Source organism: Rattus rattus, chromosome 2 (assembly GCF_011064425.1).
Source record: "Rattus rattus isolate New Zealand chromosome 2, Rrattus_CSIRO_v1, whole genome shotgun sequence".
Lineage (NCBI taxonomy): Eukaryota > Metazoa > Chordata > Mammalia > Rodentia > Muridae > Rattus > Rattus rattus.
The window spans coordinates 229,848,312-229,867,038 of NC_046155.1; positions in this window are offsets into that span (position 1 = coordinate 229,848,312).

Consider the following 18,727-nt stretch of genomic DNA (forward strand, 5'->3'; position numbering starts at 1 on the left):
AGCACCTGGATGTCCAGAGTCTGTGCAGAGTGTCCCTGCCCTTCACTGGATAAAGCTGGTACTCTAGAGAGCTGGCCCCATCTCTCACTGCTGGCAGCACTTGGATCAGTGGGTACTACACCTCACCCTGGCAGCACAGAGGCAACCCTGGTGCTGGGGGTACAGGTGAACTAGCCTGAAGGTGAGAGCCCAAAAGCTGGTCCCACCACTAGTCTGACTTGAGGTGGCATGGTTGTGGGAGTGATACCTCTTCTATAATCCTCACTACCTACAGCAGCTGAGAGAGCTGGCCCTGGAGTCATGAAAGCACGTATCCCTGTCCCTCTCTGGCTGCAGCACTCAGGAGAGCAGAGCCCTACACCTTACCTGGGCAACACAATGAAGCTGGCCCTGATGGTGAAGGCAAAGGTAAGCTAGCCTCAAGTATGTGAGTGCAGAAGAGTTGGCCCAGCTCCTCACGGGGTGCCGCACTTAGGTGAATGGGCCTTAGACCTTTATGGGGCACTACAGTGGAGCTGGCTCTGGAGTCATACAGACTGGTGAGCCAGTCCTGAGGGCATGAAGGTGGGAGAGTTGACCCGGCCTCCTGCTGTTTGAGGCACTGGGTGGCCTAGCCAGAGCAGTACTGGAAAGCTCCCTGTGGTGGCATGGATAAGGGAGAGCTGGAGACCCAGGCCCAGATCCATGGCTCTGAGATGGCCCACCCCAAAATCTACATCATCTACAAATGGTTGGGACTTGTGAAAGGGCCAGTCCTGCTGATTCAAAACTGCAGGATTTCCATGACACAGGGCAACAACAGGATAACTTCAAGGAGTCCTGGTGAGGATATAATTTTTTGATGGTGTCACAGAAGCCAGAGATCTCAAACCAGACAAATCACTGCATTAAACATTTGTGATATACCTTGGGACAACCTATAACATACGACAGCTTCCATGATGAGATGTTTTCTATGCATTGGTGGTGGTGATAGTGTGTGTGTGTGTGTGTGTGTGTGTGTGTGTGTGTGTGTGTGTGTGTGTCTTACTTTGAGGGAAGGTTTGCAAGGGCAAAGTGCAGATATGAGGGAGGTGAGCAGGACTGTGGTGCATGATGTGAAACTCACAATGAATCAGTAGAGAACTAAAAATAGAAAGATAAGAGGAGCATATGGCTAACACTATAATCGGGGAGGAAGAGTGAGGGGAAATGTAGGGCGAACTTGAGAGTCATAAGAATAAGAACCATGGGGCTGGGTAGAAGCTTTACACTGAAATAATTAGAGATAAACCTGACTGGAGGATGAAGAGCACAAATGAATATTGTCCCTGAAGACCAGCAACAAGGCAAGCATGTCTTCTCTGTTCGTGTCAACATTATGTTGGCATTGCTAGCCAGAGTAAGTAGGTAAGGAAAAGAAATAGAAGACATGCATTTAAAGAAGAAAAACTATACCTTTCTTTGCAGAAGACTTTGCAGATGACTATGAAATAGAAAAAAAAAGTTAGAGAAGATTTCAAGATATAAAATCAATATACCAGAAATTAGTTTATTTTTATGTGTTGGCAATGAATTATCTGAAAATTAAATAAATCAAGACTATTTAAATTAGATCAGGTTTTTAGAGAAAAAGCCTGTTGGTGGTGGCACACCCCTTTAATTCCAACTTTTGAGTGACAGAGGCAGGCAGATCTTTGAGTTTGAGGCCAGGTGGTCTACAGAGTGAGTTCACGATGGCCAGGGCTACACAGAAAAATCCTGTCTCAAGAGAGAGAGAGAGAGAGAGAGAGAGAGAGAGAGAGAGAGAGAAGAGAGAGAGAGAGAGAGAGAGAGAGAGAGAGAGAGAGAGAGAGAGAGAGGAGGAGGAGGAGGAGAGGAGAGGAGAGGAGAGAGAGGAGAGGGAGGAGAAAGAAGGAGAAAGAAGGAGGAAGAAGAGGAGGAGGAGAAATAAGATATGTAGTAATAAATTTAATGGGGGACATATAAAACAGTTCAAAAACAGTTTTATGAAATCAAAGACCCAGGTAAATGAAGAGACAGACCCCATACGTGGGTCAGCAGGCTTAATATTAAGAGGTAAATGTCTCCAAGTTCTGCCCTCTTTACATACCACCAGCTTGATTCCAAAAATTCATGTTGAAACACAAGAGGCTTAGAACAGCCAAAACAACCCTGAAACAAAACAAATCAGACAATACTTTCTGTTTTTAAAACAGAAAACAACAAAAATACCCCCAAATTAATTAAGATCATGAAATACTGGCACAAAGATAGACATAGAGACATATGGAGCACATTTGTGACTCTATAAATAAACATACTTACAGTCAATTGGTTTTGGCAAGGGTGCCAAAAACAATTTATTGTGAGAAAAGAGTAACATTTCCAATAAATAATGCCAGAATAACTGGATATTTAAAAAAATGAAGTGTGGGAAACTGAGAATATATCTCAATGATAGAGCATAGACTGCCATGCACAAGGCCCTGGGTTGAGCCCCAGCAATGCAAACACACACACAGGCACACACACACAGGCACACACACACACACACACACACACACACACACACACACGGACCTAAAACTGTAATTCAACATGGATCACCATCCCCAACATAAAATCAAAACTGTAAAGTTATTAGGAGAAAAATAAGCTATGTGATCTTACCTCAGGCAATAGTTTATTGACTGTTACAACAAAAGCATAGTGACAAAATATCCAATAGAAACAAGTGTGGGCAAAGGACTTGGGCTCACAGTTTCAGAGATCCCAGTCCATACCACGGGCTCTGCTGATTCTTGGCCCATGGGAAGGCCAAGGATCATGGTAGCAGAAACCTGTGCAGGAAGAGGAGACTGATCACTTAGTGGTGGGCAGGAAGCAGAGAGAGTGCTGAAGAGAAAAAAAGATAGGAGTAAATGAAGGTATATATTTCAATGGCATGTATGTACTCATGGATTTATTGCCTCCAAACTAGCCTACCTTCTATAGTTCTTCACCCTCAAAAGTCTATTCAGATTTTGTACCCATCAGTGGATTAAACATTTATTCGGTTATAACCCTCATGATCTAATCCTCTCTAGAAACATCCTCACAGACGGGCATGAAGGCTGTGCTGGGCTTCAATAATCTTCTAGGTGTCTCTCAACCCAATCGAGTTGATGAGCAAGATTAACTGTCACAGTAAGAACATTCAGGTAAACTGGGCGTCGTCAGCATTTATACATTTTATACTTCAACGATCTCTATGAAGAGAGGAGAAAGACAATCTGTGGAAGAGAAAGGAAATGGGGGTTTGTATGTGATAAAGGTCCAATTTCCAGGACTAAATAAATAAATAATGATTTTAAAAAGGTAACCCAATTTAAAATATTTTGGGCTGGAGATGTAGCTCACTGAGGCCCTGGGTTCTGAAGAGAAAATGTAAGAAGCCAATAAGCACACATGTTGTTCAATATTATCAGACTTTAGAGTAATGCAAATAAAAAGCATCTGGCTATCATTTAAAAAGAAATAGTGCCAAGGATGTCAAAGAGATGAAAACACAAACATTGCTAGTGGGAATTTTTAAAAGGGCAGCCATCTTGGAAATTTTCTTAAATTGTGAAACAAAAAGCTTGCCCTATTGCTGTGTAATTCTCCTTCTAAGTACATACACCCCACCCCCTGGAAATTGAAAACATGCCTTCACAGAAAAACTTGCTAATATGTATTTCTAGAAGCATTATGAGACTAGTCAGCAAGTGGGAATGACTCATAAGCTGGTACCTGGATAAAGAAACCATGATATGCACACAATACTAGGGCAAGAAAAAGGCTCGATAAGTCCAAGTGGATCAAGGACCTCCACATCAAACCAGATACACTCAAACTAATAGAAGAAAAACTAGGGAAGCATCTGGAACACATGGGCACTGGAAGAAATTTCCTGAACAAAACACCAATGGCTTATGCTCTAAGATCAAGAATCGACAAATGGGATCTCATAAAACTGCAAAGCTTCTGTAAGGCAAAGGACACTGTGGTTAGGACAAAACGGCAACCAACAGATTGGGAAAAGATCTTTACCAATCCTACAACAGATAGAGGCCTTATATCCAAAATATACAAAGAACTCAAGAAGTTAGACTGCAGGGAGACAAATAACCCTATTAAAAAATGGGGTTCAGAGCTAAACAAACAATTCACAGCTGAGGAATGCCGAATGGCTGATAAACACCTAAAGAAATGTTCAACATCTTTAGTCATAAGGGAAATGCAAATCAAAACAACCCTGAGATTTCACCTCACACCAGTGAGAATGGCTAAGATCAAAAACTCAGGTGACAGCAGATGCTGGCGAGGATGAGGAGAAAGAGGAACACTCCTCCATTGTTGGTGGGATTGCAGACTGGTACAACCATTCTGGAAATCAGTCTGGAGGTTCCTCAGAAAATTGGACATTGAAGTGCCTGAGGATCTAGCTATACCTCTCTTGGGCATATACCCAAAAGATGCCCCAACATATAAAAAAGACACGTGCTCCACTATGTTCATAGCAGCCTTATTTATAATAGCCAGAAGCTGGAAAGAACCCAGATGCCCTTCAACAGAGGAATGGATACAGAAAATGTGGTACATCTACACAATGGAATATTACTCAGCTATCAAAAACAATGACTTTATAAAATTTGTAGGCAAATGTTTGGAACCTGAAAATATCATCCTGAGTGAGGTAACCCAATCACAGAAAAACACACATGGTATGCACTCATTGATAAGTGGCTATTAGCCCAAATGCTTGAATTACCCTAGATGCCTAGAACAAATGAAACTCAAGACGGATGATCAAAATGTGAATGCTTCACTCCTTCTTTAAAAGGGGAAAAAGAATACCCTTGGCAGGGAATAGAGAGGCAAAGATTAAAACAGAGACAGAAGGAACACCCATTCAGAGCCTGCCCCACATGTGGCCCATGCATATACAGCCATCCAATTAGACAAGATGGATGAAGTAAAGAAGTGCAGACCGACAGGAGCCGGATGTAGATCGCTCCTGAGAGACACAGCCAGAATACAGCAAACACAGAGGCGAATGCCAGCAGCAAACCACTGAACTGAGAATAGGACCCCCGTTGAAGGAATCAGAGAAAGAACTGGAAGAGCGTGAAGGGGCTCGAGACCCCATATGTACAACAATGCCAAGCAATCAGAGCTTCCAGGGACTAAGCCACTACCTAAAGACTATACATGGACTGACCCTGGACTCTGACCTCATAGGTAGCAATGAATATCCTAGTAAGAGCACCAGTGGAAGGGGAAGCCCTGGGTCCTGCTAAGACTGATTGTTGGGGGAGGGCGGCAAGGGGAGGAGGACGGGGAGGGGAACACCCATAAAGAAGGGGAGGGGGGAGGAGAATATTGGCCCGTAAACTGGGAAAGGAATAATACTAAAATGTAAATAAGAAATACTCAAGTTAATAAAAAAAAAAAAAAAAAAAAAAAAAGAAAAAGGCTCAAGTGTGAATATACACCCCAACCTGTATGAGCCTCTAAAATACATTACGTGGAAGCAGAGGGCTATAAGGGTACATGTTTTGTCTTTCCATGAAATGTCCCAAATAGGCAAATTCATAGCAACACAGTTGTATACCTTCATCCTATCTCTCCGTCCTTGTTGGAACATGGTCCAGGAATGTAGTTATGTGAGGAGAATTCTGAGTGCCTGTGAGAATACTCCAAGAACTCAAAAGCCTCATGATCTCAGTTTTTTCAAAACATGGAACTGTTCTTGAAATGTGTTTTTATGCTCCTCCCAGGCATAGCAGATAGGACTGAGTTTCCTTCTTACTACTATTCAAGTAAATGTTTAAACTATCCTCCATGTGCCTCTATGGAAAGACATTTTTGCTTTGTTCAGCTTTGTCCTTGTCCTTGGACATGGCTTGAACTCTTGAGAACTTTACTCAGGTGACCTTTCTCAATGCTCAGAGTAAAAACTGTCTGAAGCTCTGAATAACGTTGGCTATTGCCTGAGACTTGAGTCCACCTAATTTACTGGTTCTATTCTCCTACATCCCACAATCTCTGGAGCCTTGACACCTCCTTTTTATACCCCATCCCTCCCTTTTATTTTCCTCTCCAGTATTGGAGCTAAAAATTCTAATCAAGTCTTGTGCTTTGGAGTTACCTTTTTTGGTTTACACGTATTAAATGTTTTTGATACATGAATTGTATTTCAACAAAACATTAAAATATAACTTACCATAACATGATACAAAGCTATATACTTTGTAGGAAAATATCTGTGCTAGAGTATACAAAATGACTTAGACTTGAATCATATCATTCAGTTACTTATTAAAACAACAGTTGGATGCTGTATAAAGCAGAGAGAGAGGGAAGGACTTAAATGACTGGAAGAGAAGGGGAAGAATTGGAAATTACTACAATGACTAGACTCCGTTGTAGGCTTCTGTTTTTCAAAACCTACTTTGAATAAGGGTTCCCAATTGCATAGAGCCCCCTCCTCTTCTAGCCTACTGTCCAAAAGTAGGGGAGAAAAGATAGTAAACAGGACAAAGGGATGTGGACCTGTTTAGAAGTAGTTCTTAACAGTCGATTCCAATCTTCCTTGGTCAGGATTACAGCAGTCCAGTTTAGTAGTGTCAGGATATCAAACAGGAATCAAGAGCAGCTAGTCAAACACTCTTGTCACTGTTCATTGAGCCCTATTTATACTTTCTCCAACATCACATGATGTCCTTCTACAGGTCTTGCCTCGGCAAAACCCCCATGAGAGTCTGCATCACGTGACAAGGTGAAAAACTTCCACTTCATCCCATTTACAGAAGCTGTAATTAAAGTTAGCTTTAAAAAGATTTATTTATACTTCCTTATTTTATCTGTGTGTACATGGCAAGAGGCACGCACATACCATGAAACACATGTGGAGGTCAGAGGACAACTTGACAGGAGTCAGTGCTGTCTTCCAACCATGTGGACTGGAGGATGGAAGGTGGGTGGTTACCCATGATGATGGTTACCTTTCCTAGATAAGCTATCGTGCCAGCCTTGAAGTTTGATTTTGGTGAAAAGCAACAAATTCAGTTTAGATGTAGTTTTTTGGTGATGGTACTCAATGAAACTGTTCAGTAGTCACATAAAAAGATAATGGCTTAAAACATAACCGAACAACAAAAAACAAAACACAAGGGCATAAGGAAGGGTAATGGCAGAAGATTCCAATTTGAGAGCATTTGCTTAGAGGGGCAACCTGAGCAAACCAATTAGGAAAGCCTGGGAGAAGGCAAGAGCCTATTCCTCATGTCTCAGTGTGTCCCAATAGGAAGCCCTCACTACTGAAGTCTATTCCTGAAGATTTCGTAGTCTCAGAGCCTGTAAAAGTGACTTTCTTTTGCCACAGACCGTCCTTCCTCCTCTCAGCTTGGTACAATGCCATTTTGTCATTAGTTATATAAGGCACACACATTACTTCTTTGTCCCTCTCCCTTTGTAGTGCTAGAGATCAGAACCCAGTACACTTTACCTGGGTGAGTTCTCTTATCTGATCTTCCTCCCCTGTTCCCATCTGTCTGTGCTTCTTTTTTAGTTATTGCTATGCTGCATTCCAGCAAAAGGAGCGATGGGATGGTTCTGATTTAGCCTACAGAGCTCCAGAAATACCAGGGGGCAGGCATTTGGAATTCATTTAAGTTCAGAATATTCAAAATTTTACTAGATTTATCTTTCCACACCTACTTAATACATACTTTTATTTTCCACTGACATAGGCAGGTACTCCTCTTTAAAAAAAAATCAAAAATCAAAAAACAAAAAACAAAACAAAAAAAAAACCTTCCTAGGGGTTTCCAAATTTCGAACCTCCATTGATCAGTTTTCCTCCCTCATGGAGAAGAATCTGATGTGGAGTAAAGAGATCTGGAGTACAGTTGAATAAATTAATGACAGGGATACCTATGTGGTCTCTAAAAAAAAGCTCACATCCTGCAATGAGGTAGCAAAACTCACATTGCAATTTCCCATGGATAATGGCAGGGATGTTTGGTGGAAAATTACTCTAGGTAATTAGAGTGTGTGGGTTGGGTGTGTGGTAGCCCATGAAAGCCATCAGAGAGCCCACTAGTGCTTGCTTCCCTCAGGTTTGTTTGCAGTTGGAAAGAAAATGAAGGTTTTTGTTTGCTTGTTCACTGTGTGAGACTTAATCTGGAAATAGTTTTCAAATACTTGTTTTCTTAGAAATTTTAAACATCAACCAAACAAATTGTGTAGGGCATTCCAGCTATGTCTCAATGATAAGCCACTGAGTCTAAAGCAGGGTAGCCCACAGAAGGAGCCTGGCCATACACTGACAGGTTTCACTGCTACTTGGGCTCAGGGCAGTATACTTCTCAAAGTTATCTTCAGGTGCCTTTTCACATTTTCTGTCCTTGATCCGTCTGGTCCACTTAAATGATTTCTCTTCTGGAGGTCACCAGTGGTCTCTAGGAACAAACGTTTCACTGACAACTCTGCTAGCCTCTTGCTAGCATTCTACACAGGTTGCCACCCTTCTAGAAGCAGCCTCTCCACCTCTGCACTATTATGTCCGCAGCTGGTCTGGTCCTTTCTGAGTTTTCTTCCTTGATCTTGTTGAATTCTTTATTATTGTTGTTGTTAGTTAGTTATTTTATTTATTTACATCCCAAATGTTGCCCCCACCCTGAGTTCCCCCTTGTGGAGTTCTTCCCCATTCCTTAGCTATTAAAACAAGGACATCTTGTTCTAACTAGCCTGGAAATATGACAGCATCTCTGTGGTGAGTCTTGGGACTGAGCTCTGCATTCTCTATTCTCTCCTGGGGTGAATACATGTATCCTGGCTTTCAGCATCAACTATAAACTTTATGTTGGAGATGGCCAAATCATCACTATACCCCCAACCCTCCCTGACCCTAAGACTCAGATCTTCAAGTGTATTTCCTTATGTGCCAAACAGGAAGTTTAATTTTACTTATTTATTTACTCATCTCTTTGTCATTATTGGGGTTGAACCCACAGTCTCATATATGCTGGGCAAATTCACAACCACTAAGGTATCTCCCCAGCCCCAGAAACTCAAATTTAATACATCTAAGACAGAAGCCTTGGTTCCTTAAAAACTGGCCCTTCTCTCTTGGTTCAGTCTCCAAACTGGTAGTCATCCATGACTTTCTCCCTCTGTCTTATGACCTATAACCAAGCATTCATTGAAGCCTAGACGATTTTACCTAAAAACTACATCTCAAATCAACCCATTTCTTTTTTTTAAAGAATTGTTTATTTATCTTATATATATGAATACACTGTCTCTGTCTTCAGACACACCAGAAGAGGGCATTGGATCCCATTACAGATGGTTGTGAGACACCATATGGTTGCTGGGATTTGAACTCAGCACCTCTGAGTCAGTGCTCTTAACTGCTGAGCCCCAGCCCTAAATCAACCATTTCTTACCATCCTGATTGATTTCCCCCAGGTCACAAGCATCCCTGATCTGCAACAGCCTTTCCTAGTTTCTTGTTCTGCCTTAAGAGCACTGGAACCCATGCTTGGCACAGAAGGCAGAGACAGCCCACATGAACTTGTTTATTAGGAAGATTTTCAAAGATGTGTAACAGGATAGAAAGTATTTACCTGTCACTCAGTTTTAACGGTTATTAGTTAAACTATGTCAGTTTGTTTCATCAATAACTCATCCATTCCCTGCCTTCTGTAATTGATAAAAAGGCCAGACCTTTTATTGTTTCCACCTTAAGTATTTCAATATATATCTTTAAAAGGACACTTTATAATGTGACCACCTGATGATTAACATATCTGAAATTAATAATCTTTCTATCATTTCATGCATAGGTGTGTTTTGCCTGTGAGTTTGTCTGTGTAATATATTCCATACCTGCTGCCTGTGGAGGCCAGAAGAGGGCATCGGATCCTCTGGAATGGAGTTAGAGATGTTTGTGTGCTGCCTTTGTGGGTGCTAGAAATTGAGTATGAATCTGCTGGAGAAGCAGTCAGCACTCTCAACCACTGAGCCATCACTCCAGCCCAAATAATTTCTTAAAATAATTGAATATATTAAAAGTATGTGTCTGAATGTAAATATAATTTTCATTTGTAATATTTTTGAGCTATCTTCTTGTGAAGCTGACCTTAGACATTTGATTATCCTACCTCAGTCTCCAACATTATCAGATGACAGCTGTGTGCCATGTGTGCCACCACAACTGGCTTAAATGTCATACTTTTTATCGCTCATCATTTTCACAGTGTAAGTGACGATCCCATTAAAGTGCACACACTGCAACTGGTTAATATGTTCTGTGTGTCCATGGGAATTCTATAGAGTTCTACCTCTTTTGAGCTCTCACTTTCTTACCAGTTTTCTTCCTTATAATTTATAAGGCTTGGATCCTGGAGAATTATAGTCTAGATATTGTCTATTGCATTTCTGTGTATAACAAAGCTCTTTTTCTTACATTAAAACTGCTAATATAGCCTGATAGGTGGCAGTATTTTCTTCCACTACTATCATGTATCTGTCTTTTTGTAATGTTAGCAGCACTATGCTAAAGGCTGAATCTATGAAATTAGTCTATTAAAATGAGAATCGTCTATTAAGTATATTGATACATCTAAAAATCCTTAGTTCCTTAAAATCTGGTCCTCCTCTCTTTGTTCAATCCCTAAACTGGTAGTCATCCATGACTTTCTCCCTCTGTCTTATGACCTATATATCCAAGCATACTAACATCCAAGAGGAATTTTCTTTGGCTTGCTTTTTGTGTCATCCAGTGGTGTACTCTGTAGAGGAATGAACCTTTGGAAGTGTGAATGAGAATGGCCTTTATAGGTTCCTATTTTTGAGTACACGTTTTCCATTTGGTGGAACTATTAGGAAAAGATTAGGAGGTGTAGCCTTGCAAGTGTGTCACTAAGGTCACACAGGTCACTAAGGTCACTAAGGTCTGTGGTTTCAAGATTCATGTGATTTCTGGAGTTCTCTGCTTCCTGCATGTGGATCAAGCTGTGAGCTTTCAGATTTCTGGTTACTGGGCCCTTACTTCACCATCAAGGGCTCTACCCCTCTGACAGTGTGAGCCCAATTAAACGCTTTTATTTATAAGTTACATTGGTCCTGGTGTCTTATCACAGTCGTGGGGAAAAAAACTAATACAGCAACTACTTTTGAAAAATGTAAATTGTACAAATGAAAATATATGAATTGGGTCTTGTCTCTGCCCTGCTGAGCATGCTCTGTACTGACTATTACCAACTTCTTCCATTGATATTTTCTAGCATGTTCCCCCACACTGTCCACCTTTAACTGACAGTTCAAACTTACTAACATAGAGGTTCACAATGTTTCCTAGCCTGGCCTTGAACTAAGTCTTACTGCAGGAGCACCCTCATTTCTAGGAATACAGGTATATACAAAAGTACACTATGCCTGAATGTCCTAAGGCATTTACTCTTGGTGTTTCCCTTACCTGGTTAATACTTCCCACCTCAGCTGACAATCAAAATAATCCCCTACAGACATACCCACAGGCCAACCTGATCCAGATAGTTAATTATTGACACTTTCTTTCCAGATGATTCCAGGTTGTGTCAAGATGACAGTTAAAACTAACCAGTATACCTTCTTTTCCACCAAAATATCTGCCTGCTCTCTATGTATAGATTCTCTTGCATATGTCTTTTTATCCCTTGCCTCTTTATAATTCAGTAGCCTTTTCCTGGCCTGTAATAGTCCAATCACAATAGTCCATTTTCTACTTTCAACTTACCCCATCTACTACTGCCAGACAGTGATGAGGTCACCTCTTCTGTGGAGGTAAGTATTGAAGGCATGACTTTGAAGAAAATCTCATACAGGTAGTTAATATCATCCTTAGAAATATTCTCTAGACTCAGGACTGGACAGTTAGATCAGCAGTTAAGAGCATTGGCTATTCTTCCAAGGGACATAGGTTCAATTCCCAGTACCCATATGGCAGTTCACAGCTGTGTGCAAATCCAGCTCCAGGGAATTCAAGACATACACACGTAGCCAGAAAACTCATGCACATAAAACAAAAGAAAAAGAAAAGGAAATGTCCTCCAGAGTATAGAATATTTCATTTCTTATTATAATTAACATTGCTAGCTTTTTGTCTTCTTTAGGAGCAAATTCTGCTTTGACTTGGTTAGATAGTAAATAAAGGCATCCATTTGGTTTTGGTAGCTGTACTGGCTGATTTCCTGTGTCAACTTGACACAAACTGGAGTTATCACAGAGAACAGAGCCTTCCTTGAGGAAATGCCTCCATGAGATCCAGTTGTAAGGCATTTTCTGAATTAGTGATCGAGGGTAAGAGGGCCCATTGTGGGTGGGGCCATCCCTGGGCTGGTAGTCTTGGTTTCTATAAGAAGGCAAGCTGAGCAAGCCAGGGGAAGCAATCCAGTAAGCAGCATCCCTTTGTGGCCTCTGCATCAATCAGCTTCTGCCTCCAAGTTCCTGCTCTGTGTGAGTTCCAGTCCTGACTTCCTTCGGTGATGAACAGCAATGTGGAAGTGTAAGCTGAATAAACCCTTTCCTCCCCAACTTGCTTTGTGTGCATGATGTTTTGTACAAACCTTAACTAAGACAGTAGCATTAAAACAGCACTTGTTTAATTCGTTTTTTACATTTTCTTTTATACTACATGTATACAGGTTGAGCATTTATAATCTGAAAATCTGAAACCTTTGAACAGAGACACAGTGTTTTTTTGTTTTGTTGTTGTTGTTGCTAAAAAAAAAAAAAAAAAAAATGGATTCCAGGCTGGAGAGATGGCTCAGCAGTTAAGAGCATTGACTGCTCTTCCAGAGGTCCTGAGTTCAATTCCCAGCAACCACATGGTGGCTCACAACCATCTGTAGTGGGATCTGATGCCCTCTTCTCGTGTGTCTTAAACAGTGTACTCACATACATACAATAAATAAATAAATACATAAAAATACATAAATCTGTTTAAAAATGGATTCCAAAGACTGGTCGTGGCTCAGATGGTTGTGTACTTGCTTGGGAGGAACAAGGTTCTGAGTTTGGTCTCTAGCACCAAAAAGTTAACAAATCTGAATCCTCTCTGGGTATCATAAGACTTTTCTCAAAATTGCAAAACAAAGCAAAAATAAGCAATACAAAAACAAACAAAGCAAAAAACAAAACAGGAAAACCAAATTCTGGAGTATTTCATGTCTTGGATTTTCATCTTAAGGAGACTCAAACCATAGTTTGTAAAATAGTCCAAACTCAGAAAACTCTAAAATTGGACACACTTCCAGTCCCATACATTTGGGGCAAAGGACAGTCAGCTTGGATATACACCACTACCTCCAACTTCAGACATGGTGAGTTCAGGACATGTTTTAAGTATCATGTCTTCCTAACCCCTCCCCACATGGAAGGTTCTGCAGCCTGGCAGTTCCCAGAAAGAGCTACACATTCTTTATCCCTGCCCAGTCTCTGTTAGGAAATGAATGAATTAAACAGGAAGGGCTTGAGTAAGAAGACATATGCAAATATGGCCCCTTTGTGCCATCTTAAGACAAAAATAAACATCCTATTTGAGTTTTTAAAAATAGACTTTGGGTTGGAACAATACAACAGCTTTTTCATAGAAGGCTCCAGGAAATGACAAGGTCTGCCTAGAGGTGGAGATATTTTCTTCCCATTGTGTGAGGAGAGACTGGTGAGGTTTCCTAAGCAGTCATGCAGCCCTCCTGTTTTAAAGGATCCCAGATGTGGGACTTTATCACACCAGCCCTCTCCTGGCCATTTATTTTATTTTACTGCCACAGGTTCTCATTAATTTGGATAGGCTGGCCTTGAACTCACTGTGCAGCAGAAGCAGGCCTTGAACATGTGATCTTCTTGCTTTCAAGCTATGATTACAAGCCAAGGTCATCACTCACCAGGCTTGGAAGACTTTTAACTTTATTTATAAAAGACTTCAGGTAACCCTTCTTTCCCAGAGCATTCACCATGTACACTGAGAGTTTCATCCTAAGGGAACGCGAAGCCTGATTGGACATACCGGTCCTTTTGAGCTTTTCTAATTCATACTCCAATCTCCAGAAAGAAACAACCCAGCTCTGCCAAGATAACAGTGATATTTGTTTATAACTAGTTCTTGTTTTTTAACCCAGGTTAGCCTCGAACTCCTATTCCCTGTCTCTGCTAATTTACTGCTAAGCTGAGTTGAGGTGTGTGTGTTTTTAATAAAAGCAGGGAGATTGGAGAGGACACGAGCACTCGAGTGTCTTAAATCTTTCAAGGGCTGGGCATGTTTTATCTTGGTTATGGACGTGTAGAGAATGCACTCTGCCCTAGCCACATAAAGTGGGAGCCTGACTTAGACTAATCAGGGAAAATGACTGTCCCACACTCTTGTAAAATCTTAATGTAGCGTGAGAACCGCTCAGCGCTGGCCAACATACGATGTTCAGGTTTGCCTTGACCTTATTGAATCATGGAAAGCGGCTGGTAACATGGAAGGTTTTTTCAATTTCCTGCACGATTACTCAGGTGGCTTTTCCTGTTCCTTCTCTCCCTTCTGGACCTGGGTCCTGTAATTACTATAGCAGAGACCTGGAAGGATGCCTGCTCTCCCAGCACGGTCTCCTCTGTTCCCTCCCCCAACCCTTTTCTCCTCCTGGCCCCGCCTCCGCCGCGCAGCCCTTAGCCAGCAGTTAGACAGCTGTGTTCAATCAGAAACCACTTACAACTCCAGACGATTCAAAGAGGGAAACTTCAGCGTGAAGTGCTGCTCGGCTCCGGATCTCTCCAGCTCTTTCCTCCGGGGAACCCTAGGCACACATCGTCCTCGCACCGGTGCCCAGGCTTCTCCTGGTGGGTGCCAGAGCTCTGCTGGGCGCCGGCGCGAACTGCCCGCCTGCCGGGTAATGGGGATCTGCGTGGAACTGTAGAAGGGGCGAGGCGGCGCGGAGGGTGGCATCGCCCAGGGACTCCGCGGTGGGCGCGCGGGCGGGTCCCGGCGCCGGCTCGGCCGCTGCAGCTGCTGCGAGCGCAACCCGCTGCCCAGCCTCCCGCGGCTATGGCTCGCTGGTGAGATTCCAGCCGGACTTTCCGTGCCGAGCTTCTCCATCCTTTCTGGCCTCGCTGCTGTCCTGGGTGAAAATGGCTGTCTAGACTGCAATGTGCTGGAGGGGAGTAAGCCCGGGCTATCTAGCCTAAGCCCGCTCCTACGCTCGGAGGTCTGGGGACGAGCCCGGCTCTGAAAAGTGCAGGCATGAATTCTGGAGTTGCAGTGAAATATGGAAACGACTCCTCAGCTGAGCTGAGCGAGGTAAGAAACTGTTGAGGTCCGGAGCTCGGGTTTCGGTGCCTCGGCTTCCCGCATCAATTCCAGTCTTTCCCCCACCCCACCTCTAGTGAGACTGGGAGCATCGCAACTGAAGATTGATGGATTTTCCGGATCTTGTTTTAACTTGTGTTACTCAGGATCTGACCTGAACTGGCTTAATATTTCGCTGAGAGGCTTAGAAAAGAAACAACTCTCTCCCCAGCCACCTAGGCTTTTTATTCCCTAGAGTCGGGAGCCCAGTTCCTTCACTCCCTCCTCTACTATTGATATGCTACATTCCTTGTAGCAGTGGGAACGTTATGCTTAAAGCCTCAGCAACTAATTTGGTGGAGCTGGGAAGATGGTGGTGCTGGAGACCCGGAAAGGACGGGTTACTAAACCTCTTACTTGCTGTTCAGGCAAGGTGGTTCCTTCCTGGGTAGAGATGAATGACCTGCTGGATGGAGGGGGGTGGGGAAGAAGCACATCAAAGCTGCTTGGAACTTTATTTCCTGCCAGAGTCTGGACTCCTGTGTTTTTGAGGCCACATTTGCAATTCCTGGGCTTACTCTGAAGTGTTAAGAGACCAGCTTTGAAATTAGATAAAGCTGCATCAAACAGTATGTAAATATGTGAGCAGTAAGTTTCTCAAAGCCATTTTTTTGTGTGTGGGTGAGATAGTTTAAGGGATGTCTGCCCTCCCATGTAGTAAAGTTTTAGGGATGTCTGCCTCCAGGTAATATATGAAAAGTGCCTGGAAACCTATAAAACTGCATGTTCCAAGGAATATGAGGTCTGTATGCTTGCTTTGGGCCCTTGGGGGTCCCTCTTAATAACTTGCCTGGGTATGGTGGCCCTAGTCTTAAAGGTCACCTGTCCCGCTTAAAGGTGAGACTGAAGAGAGGAAAGGGAGATCAGAGGAGGGAAATGCGAAATGAAAAAGAGCGGGAAGCAGGCATTGGTGATGTCAGAAACATCAGGAAAAGTGAAAGGATGCCACTCCTGCAAAGGAGGGACTGTTGATGAGAAAAATCCAGGAATGAGTGCAGTAAACCCTAGCATGCCGTGGGTATAACCTATCGTGAAGGAATAACCCTGCATGGTGCCCCGTATCATGCCTCTATGCAATTACCGCCATAGTCTGGAATAGCATTTTGAGGTGTTAGCTGTAGGAAACAGAGACTTGTCCTAACCCCCATGTTTAAGCCTCTGTGATGTGGAAGGCTGCAGAAACGCTGAGTGAGGATATAATTTTCAAATGGAAGTGAGCAAGGAGACATGAGGAACTATGTGAGTTCTGCCAATTTTATATTTAGGGCAAGGTGTCAGAGCTGAACTAGAATCCAGAGTCATGCTTCAGAACTAACCCATCCAAGAAGCATTCAGCTGAGATTCTAGGACCACTTAATAATCAAAAGCCACTAATGGTTATCTCCTGGAGAGGATTTTGAAAGCCCCTTTTGTTAAGTCTCTCTAATTATCAGGTTCAACTCTGTCACCTAGAGGTGCTTTGTTGAAGCGGCTAGGAAGAATATAACATAGCACAGAGATACGGTTTTACTTGAATACCAGAAGCATTGCCAGTGAACTCAGAGAGTTTGGGACAGTGGGACTGGGAGAAAGCTGCTCGTTCTTGACCTAAACTGTATTAATTAATCCTTGTAAAGCAAATGGAAGGGTTGATGGTGCTCTGTGGTCTTGGATTGGCCAGAAAAATCGTACTTAATATTACATGGCATGTTCTTGTTCTCAATGAAACCCATCACAATCTCTGCCAACCATGTTCTCATCAGAGTGTCTGCTCTTGTCCTCTGGATGTGTCTATTCAGATTTTTTACCATCCTTGGAACCAATTCTGGTTCCCAGGACCTAGTTCTTCTGTCCCCATCCAGTTCTACACACACACACACACACACACACACACACACACACACACACACACACCCATACAATCTACTGCCCATGTTATCTTGAAGGTTACATGGTTGCCATAGCCAATAGATGAGATTTATTATCTTCACTTCTGTACTTAGAAACTTGGTAGGGCAAGAAAGGGGTATGTGATCCATTTCTATGAACCCTGAATGGCAGTTCAATTTATGTGGAGAATGACTCTGTCAATTATTCTTTCTATAACATCCATACATACACTTATTTATTTGTATTTCTCATGCTGGGTCTTTAGTATAGAGTTTCTTTTCTTCCTTATTTTGCTGTTGGTGTTGTTTGTTTTAACACTGGTTTCCCTTTGATGCATGCCAGGCGACCCTCTCCTACTCATTGGTTGATGACTCTTCCTCCTCACCTGGAAGCATGGTTAATAAAACCCTCAGGGTTTCCCTTTTGTATTCTGTATTACCCAAGAGTGTGGAGGAAGTCTGGAGGTCATCGGAGGGGTCAAATGCTGGGTCAGATGCCTGTTGTTCACCAGGCATTTGTGAAACAGGACAGTCCCTGAAAGGACCAGCACTGTCCCAGTGTAATCAATCCCTTACTGTGATTCACTTGTGAGCTTTAACCCTTCTTCAGGCGTCTTCTCTCTATAGCCATGAGAGGCGCTCTTTGACAATGCTGTTGATACTCAATGAGAGGGAGTGACTTTTGTTAGTTTCTAGATGAAATGAAATATGCTAATACCCTAGTAGGAACAGCAAACTTTTCTTTAGTGACCAATGGAGGAATTGCTCTCTGCCCTGGAGACAACTGTGGTAGTATGGCTACCAGGCCAATGAGGTTGAGAGACCTAGGACTGAATATTCACTGTTGGTTGCTTTGCAAGTATAAGGAATAGGATGGAAGAAAATAGGAAATTCCTCAATGTGTCCCTTTTGTCTGTTTAAATTGATTTGTAATTCTTTAGTTTGAATCATAGCATTTCTAGATCCCATGAATTGATTACAGAGAGTAAATCGTCGCTAACTACTACGATCATTCAATCAAGTTCGAACAGACAAAACCAGCAGTAAGAATACACGGAGAAAAACTTGAGAAGCACGAATTGCCAACTTGTCTTCTTAGCTGCTCCCCATTCCAGTCAAAAAGTGCGGAAATATTTTTATTTTCTTTAATGTGAGGTTAAAGAAGAATTTCAGCATCAACCAAATTAAAAATACCTTGAAAATTAAACGATGCACTATTAGTGATCAACTCCTCCCCTCAATAAAAATCAGGGAGCAGAATGAGTAGAATGGCCACACTTCCAGTAGCATTAAATTAATTCTGCCAATTCAGAATTTCTGTCTAGGGAGAGCTTTGGTATCTTCCTCATTGGCTTGAGGCCAACAATTTGCTGTCTCTGAAAAACTTGTGTGGCCAGTAGAGAGTGAGACTCATTTCCCCATCCATCATTCTGCTTGGCTCTTAGACATATTCATGCTTTGGAAAGAAAATGTCTTG